Below are 7,517 nucleotides of genomic sequence, written 5' to 3'. Positions count from 1 at the left end.
CAGTCTTCCATGGAAAATAGTTAAAAAACAAAAGCTATAATGAAAACCAAACAAATCAATTAAAACAAGTAAAAGATTTGAATAGAAATGTATACAAATGGTTAATAATGCATGAGAAAGTGCCATCACAAATCATTAGAGAAATAAAAATCAAAACCACATTTAGATACTGCTTCTCAGCCATTATGATAGCTATTATAAAAACCAAACAACTACAACAGCTAGAAAATAAGTTTTGGCAAGGATGTGAACAGATGCAGCCACTGTGGAAAATAATATGATGGTTCCTTCCAAAAATGAGAAATAGAATTACCATACAATCCAGCAACTCTACCTGGCTATGCTCCTAAGAGAACTGTAATTAGTGTGTTAGGCAGATACTGGTAGACAAATATTCCCTGATAAGAACAGATACTACACTTGATCTTAGCCAAAAGGCCAAGAAGCAATGGTAGACAGATATTCAGTGAAACATTATTATCCACAATAGTAATAGTAGTGGGAAAAAACCCTATGTTCCATCAGTAGATGATGGATGAGCAAATGTGAATATAGTATTATTCAGTCTTTAAAAGGAATATAATTCGAACACACATTGCAACACGGACCAACTTTGTGGACATTATACTAAGTGAAATGTTAATCACAAAAGGAGAAATATTATATGAATTCATGTATATGAAATACCTAGATCAGTCAAATTCATAGAGTTAGAAATCAGAATGTGGTAGTACCAAGATTTAGCAGAAAAGGGGATGGAAAATTAGCATTTGATGGGTACAGAGTTTCAGTTTAAAATATAGATGAAAAGCTCAGGAGGTAGATGGCTGCATCATAGTGCAAATGTACTTAATGCCATTGAACTGTACACTTAAAATGGTAGATCCTATGTTGTATTTTACCCCAAACAAGAATATATAAAACATGATACCACTTCTATATATAGTGAGAAAGTACATACACATTTTTATGTATAGGTGTATTAAAACATTTCCAGAAGGATACAATTAAAAGGTGCATTCATTACCTCTGGGTGGTCAGATTTATGGGTGGTTTTTCTTATTCTCATTGTAAATTTCTATATCCTCTGCTGTTTATATAAGGGGTGCGTAAAACTTTTTTAATAGGGGCACATGAAGATAATCCATACTTAAAAATTATTAAAAGATAGAAAGGAAATATTTAGTTCAGACTTGAGGTTCCTTTAATTTTGTTTTGGGGAATTTATAATACTCTATATAGTATATTCCATTATTTCTAATTCTTTTTTGTTTTGTTTTGTTTTGTTTTTCAGATGAGAGATCTAATAGTTTACACATTATAAGATAACAATCTTTCCTATTTTGTGTCCTGGAAATTCATTTCATTCACATAGTTCAGATAAGATTAGGAAGGGAATTAGAGTAATTAAGGTCACTGGACTTTGTCATTTATCAGCTCCTCAAATCCAACTTTAATCCCATTCATTAAGGCCACAAACCAAATGGTTAATTGCTGGAATAGAACTGTCTTATCTGTCCAGATACAAATGTTGTAATATTAAATGTTATTTATGCACTGCTGCATTGCTTTGTTTTTGGAAGGGTTCAGGACTGGAAGAGTTACAGATTTATTAGTTTGGAAGAGGTTATCCCTGGGGTAACTCATTATCACTGGTGCAAGCACAGAATGTTCTGTGACAGGAGAATGTTGACCATGAAAGAACCCAATTAATCAAGATAGGACATGCATGTGAGGAGTACATCATACCAGCAGATGCTGTCAACTTCTGAGCTGTCACCATGCAGCCTTGGGACTGAGCCAGTGCCCCCTAGGAACAGGTTGGCCACGGATGTGAGAATCTAGTCTGTAGTTGCCACCCAACCTCCTGCTCAGTTGTCTCACTTCAGCTCTGACCCAGCTGGACAGGATTCTCTTGTCTATGATTCTTCTGCACCAAACCTTTCACCGTCTTATGAAAGATCAGAGTCTCAATCTCTTCTTAGTTTTTTGTTTTGTTTTGTTTTGTTTTGTTTTTCCTAATTGTGACAAAAGTTCTGGGGTGGAGTGAAAGTTCTCAAACACATTCTTGAAAGATCAATATCCAAATACTTTATCTCACTCCCTGGAACCCTCTGCAGTCTTTAAAAATGTAGTTGTAAAAGATTTTTTAAAACATAATAATGTGTTCACATCATGCTATCACTTTGATTACTAATGAAATATTGTAAATATAGTGAATATAAGGAGCAGTTCCAATTTTGTTTCTAAGAGGTTAGAAAATGTCCATTTTTTATAATTTTATAAAAATTAAGTTTTAATGTCTACATTTGATGGACAGAGAAAAGTTTTTTGTTCTTTTTTATTATTTCCACCTTTTTTTTACATTGTACAAATTTTATAGAAATACATTACTTCCTAAAAATTTTATTTCCAATAGATGTTATTTTAGGATTATTCTCAAAAGCAGTGATATAGTAGCTTCTATGGTTCATTAGCAGTTCAAAACCCACTTTCCCTGCAAATCTGCATGTTGAATTGAGACTTAGAAATTGTTCAGCCATGCTACATTTTTCTCAAATTCAAATCTTGTATTTAAACAGAACCACAAAACTCTTAACCATAAAGGAGAAAAGATACTACTCAACAGATTCTCCCGTTCCCAAAGTTCTACCAAAAGACTTACTTAAAGGTGGCCTGGGTAAAGGATCACTTCCTTCAGGAAAGCTTTTCCTTTTCCTCTTTGCCCTGATATCAGGAAGGAAAATAGTAACAACTGGCATTTATACTGTGCTCAGAGCTTTAAAAGCACTTGCGCACATGGTAAGAAGGTTGTAAAGAGAAACTTTCCAGAGTACTCTGATGTCCTACTGACAGACACCAAACACATCTCCTTCCTCACATCACAGGTGGGGATCACAGAGACTCCAGATAGGGGAAGCAGGCAGGCCTCACACCTGACTTCATGCCAATGACTGCCATCATCACTTATGTGTAATAGCACAAAGTCCGGAGATGTCATTATCTGTAGCGAGGGTCAACACAGCCTGTGGCTTGCTTTTGTAAATAGTTTTACTGTAATGCATCCATGCCGATTTGATCATAGATTGTCTATGGCTTATATTTGTTCTGTGGTGGCAAAAGTGAGTAGCTGCAGCAGAGGCCTTTACCTTTTCCTGCAAAACCAAAAATATTTGTAATTTGTCCCTTAATAGAAATTGTTTGCTTATCCAAATCAAAACTTATGCTAAGGTCCTACTTCTATCAAAGTATAGTATAAAATCAGCATAGCTCATCAGCATCATGAATAACTGTGCTTTTCAAAACAGACACCCAGGTGACATAATAACTTCGGTCAGCCTTAAGCTGTGCAAAGGACGCTACATTGTAAAATAACTTTACTCATCAATTTTTCATTTAGCTCTGTGGCAGAAATTATGAAATAAACTATTTAAAAAACCTGCTGGACTCTTACTGGCAACTTTTAGCACTAGATTTCAAGTGTACCTTTCACAGTAAAACAGGCCCTAAAACATTCAATGTATTTCTTTGGTGCTATCAGGTACTACCTGCAAGAACTTGTTAGCTCCACCCAAGGATGTTGAGGGAGGGGTAGAAAAAGCATGTTTGAAAGAAAAGCCTAATCTCCTGCTCATTTTTGTTTTAAATGTCAGTTTCTCTTTCAAGATGTTTTTGCTGAATTCCATAACCACACAGTTATCTGAAACACGGCATTTTGCAGAGATATTTCTATGGTATCTTGTAGGAAAAACTGCTGTGGAAGAAACTGCTAGTGCTAACAGGCTCACATGATCTCACTTGAGCACTTGGGCTTAGTGGATTTTACTGGCATCCATTACATCTCCTCCCAGTATGTTGGCAACATCAAGGCACAAGGCTTTAAAAACAGACCAGAAAAAGGAGGTGAACTGGCTTAATTTACACTAGGGAAGGGTACAAGACCTCCATCTCCAGTCTTTCATTTTTAGATTTTTTTTTTTTTTTTTTTTTGTACCAGAAGTCAAACTCACGAAGTCATACTTGCCAGGTGCTGTGCTGTGCTGCTGAGCTATATCCCAGGCCATCCACTCTTTCTGAGATGGAGTGTAGTTTGGCATCAGTCCTAGAAAGGCTAGTGGAAGGGGGATAACATGATGACTACCCACTTGGGTTCATTTTTAACACAGGTCAGAATTTATGTTTTCAAAGTAAAGGTTTGTGGGTCGTAGTCACTTAGTCACTCAAAGAAATAACCAGTAAACTAAAGCAGCAATCTCTCCAGGCAAATGCATGAGAGACAAAAAGTCTTTACTCCAAAAATCTAATTTTGGGACCTGAAGCATCTCCAGCATGCTTGCTAATCCCCACCCACTCTGCCCTTACAGGAGAGGAACCACAAATAAAACTTTAAGCAGTTGAAACAACTGGGCAGAAAAGTTTGATTGTTTAGTAAGGTGGCAGTGAGAGTACAGATCAGCCTGCAGCATGGGGATTTCTAATTCCTACACATACTATTCGTTCATTGGCATAAAGAATGGAGTTGGCATTTGTACACTCTCTAAAGGACCCTGTGAGAACAGCATCTGATCCTGCTCATGACTCATTGGAGATGTGAGAGCCAAGTGCCTGGATTCTAGCAGGACACACTCTAATGTGTCAGGTCACACTGTGTGACTCAAGGTCAGGATAACCCTCAGCATTAACAACTTCTGCTAAGTCAGCTTTTAGCCATCCTGGCAGAATGTCCTGCTTTCTGCAAAGAACAGTGGAAGTGTGAGGCCCATTGGTTCCATTTGTTCTCAATCCCATCGTGCCACTGCAGAGCCCACTAGGCGGTTCCAGAAGGAATTCCGGCTGCCTGTGACATTCTCACCAAGTCCTTCCAGAGATTCTCAGATTGTCAATTTGTTCCCTCCTCCTGTTTCTCTTCCATTTTTTACAGAGCAAACTCACCTGTTGAGGTTCACGTGAGACGCTACCACTCCCAAGGCTTTTTAAAAATAAATTTCCCAATCACATTGTGTTACTGTTTCACATCCTATACCTCTGTAAAGTACATGTAGGACTTGGCTATCAGGAGCCACCTATGATGTGTCCACTCATTGCTACCCTTAGCTTTGTAGACATGACAGCCAATGTAGTACATGAGAAAAGGTGAAATAAACGCGCAGAAGGTCTTTATCAAATCAAATCATAAGATTATGGAATATTTTATTTTTTTGTTTTTGTTTTTGTTTTTTTTTCTTTGTCTTTTTATCAGTACCGGGGATCGAACTCATGACTGCCTGCTTGTAAGGCAGGCGCTTATGCCGCTGAGCTAAATCCCCAGCCTCAAGGATTATGGAATATTTTAGAAAAATAAAATTTAAATGTTAATTTAAATTAATTAAAATTAAATATGAATTTCTATAACTTTGAAACAGAAAACATAACATACTTCCACATTTATTAGAAAAAAGGATAAGTTTAATCAATAAAGAATGAGTTTGATCTCTGGTGCCAAACCTCCAAAAAAAAAATAAAGGGGTGAAGTACAGGTGGAATAAGTTATGTGTGTAATTAGCAGCTTGTTATAGAAGCCAGGTAGATGGAACACATGATCTTTCTCTGCTCACATGTAGGAGGGAAAATATAGACAGGGCGCTATTCACAATAAAGTAAATAATCGCTTTCAAGTCCGGAGGAACTAAAGAAGACCCCAGGAAATGAAGGGCAGAGCTGAAGCATAGTTCAGGGACACTAAGCTAAAGAAATGGACTCCTGCTGAATCAGTGTGTCTCCTTAAGTTCGACCCTGAATGTTTGGATTCAACAGCAGGTAGAAAAATAGAAGCTGGATCCAGAGAAGTTTCTATCAAAAAGGCAATATTTTCCATGTGTTCAGTTTCCCAAAACAACACAAATACTGCTTTGATATAGTACAACCTATGCAACACATGTTTTATAAAGAATTTTTTGTACAAACTCTTTTTAAAATAATTCAGCATCACCATTTAAAATTATGTTTCCTTAAACTCTATGATATTCTACGACCCAGAAACAAAGACAGAAATTCTTGTAAGGCATAACAGGAATCATGTATGTACAAGACACTCCACGGTGGTACTGTTTGTAATTGGAGAAAGAGAGAGAGAGACAGAGAGACAGAGAGCGACAGAGAGCGGGGGGGAGAAAGAGATCTCAATCAACTGGAGAATGAATAACCAAACTACTGATCATAAATATAATAAGTGTCAAGTAATAATTAGGATAAATATATTACATAGATGAAAGCAAGATTATAAGGGAAATTACAGGAACAAAATGAAATGAGCAGAAAATGAGCAAAATGAAAGTTGCAGAAAACAATGCTTAGCATGATCAATTTTTTTTACTACCCCATATATGCAGCCAAATGAATTGTTACCGAACAACACATACATGTGTGGTAAAATTATTGAAAACAGAGCAAGAGAAAAAGTAAGATGTGTGAGGAAATGAGATTCTGAAACACACACAGAAATTCTACAGTCAGTAGTATGTTCACAGGTACCCATTTTTTCATGATATGACTTTAATATATGTTGTATGTTTTCTACTTCGTGAAACAAATGTTGGGAGGGGAGCTAACTTTTTAAAATGTTTAACCTTTAATTTTGAATTAGTAAAAATGCATATTGATCATAATCAACATAGGGAATTTGTATCTGTACATCATATATCTTAATTCTTTTTTTTCCTATTCTCCTCCCTCCTTCAACCCTCTCTCCATTTATATAAGCATTGTTTCCATTTTTTCCTTCCATTCTCTTTTTCCCTTTTCCATTCCTTATTCCCCTCCCTATTCCCTTTCCCATTTGAACATGTTTTTCCTAAGGAGCATAAAGGAGGATAAATATGAATCAAGTATTATCTGACCTTAAATCGATGTAGTATTTTGTTACTAGAATCCATTTTGCTTTGAAATTATGTAGAGAAACTTTCCAATTCATTATACTGAGCAGAATACAGAGATGTTGATATAGAAACAAGTTCTTCAACATGCAACAATTTTCAAGAGAACATTCATCCCCAATTTAAAGATGAAAATAACATGGCATGGGTGGGGAGGCGAATCAAGTAATTTGCCGATTAGCAACACCCAAAAGTCACTTTTCATTTCCCTTGTTGTCTAGCCAATAGCAATCACTTATGCTGTTTTTTGCTTAGGGGAAAAAAGTCAGAGTAAAGTTTTCATTGCTTAAAGAGTATTTTAAAATGGCTCGAATTTGGAATCTTTTTGTACTAAGTGATTTTTTTTCCTCTCAAGATGAATCTATCCTTGGTCATTTTCTTAAGGAATTGAGCAAAATGAAAGATTATGGCTTCCCAAGTTGTTAAAATACTTTAGAGACAGTTTCCAACCAGAAGATCCACTGCTTTCCCCATGTGACATACTGAAAAATCAAGGCTCCAGTGAATTAATGTTGATGAAACCTTTAAGGACAATCATGTCAAAGGAAAATTTGAAACTCCAATATGTTTCATATTTTAATAAATGAGAAAAGAACAAGCCAATTG

The 7,517-nt window shown here is 36.1% G+C and overlaps 1 pseudogene; it reads right to left on the bottom strand.

The window, feature by feature from the left end:
* Positions 1–273: 273 nt before the first annotated feature.
* LOC111754794 (U2 spliceosomal RNA) lies at positions 274–450 on the bottom strand (annotated as a pseudogene).
* Between the last annotated feature and the right edge of the window lie 7,067 nt (positions 451–7,517).

This window comes from Cavia porcellus, unplaced genomic scaffold (genome assembly GCF_034190915.1).
Source record: "Cavia porcellus strain 051 isolate PalLab524CR breed Dunkin Hartley unplaced genomic scaffold, mCavPor4.1 scaffold_11, whole genome shotgun sequence".
In the NCBI taxonomy this organism is placed as follows: Eukaryota; Metazoa; Chordata; class Mammalia; order Rodentia; family Caviidae; genus Cavia; species Cavia porcellus.
The sequence above is the reverse complement of the archived record's forward strand: the minus strand, read 5'-3'. Positions and strand labels throughout refer to the sequence as shown.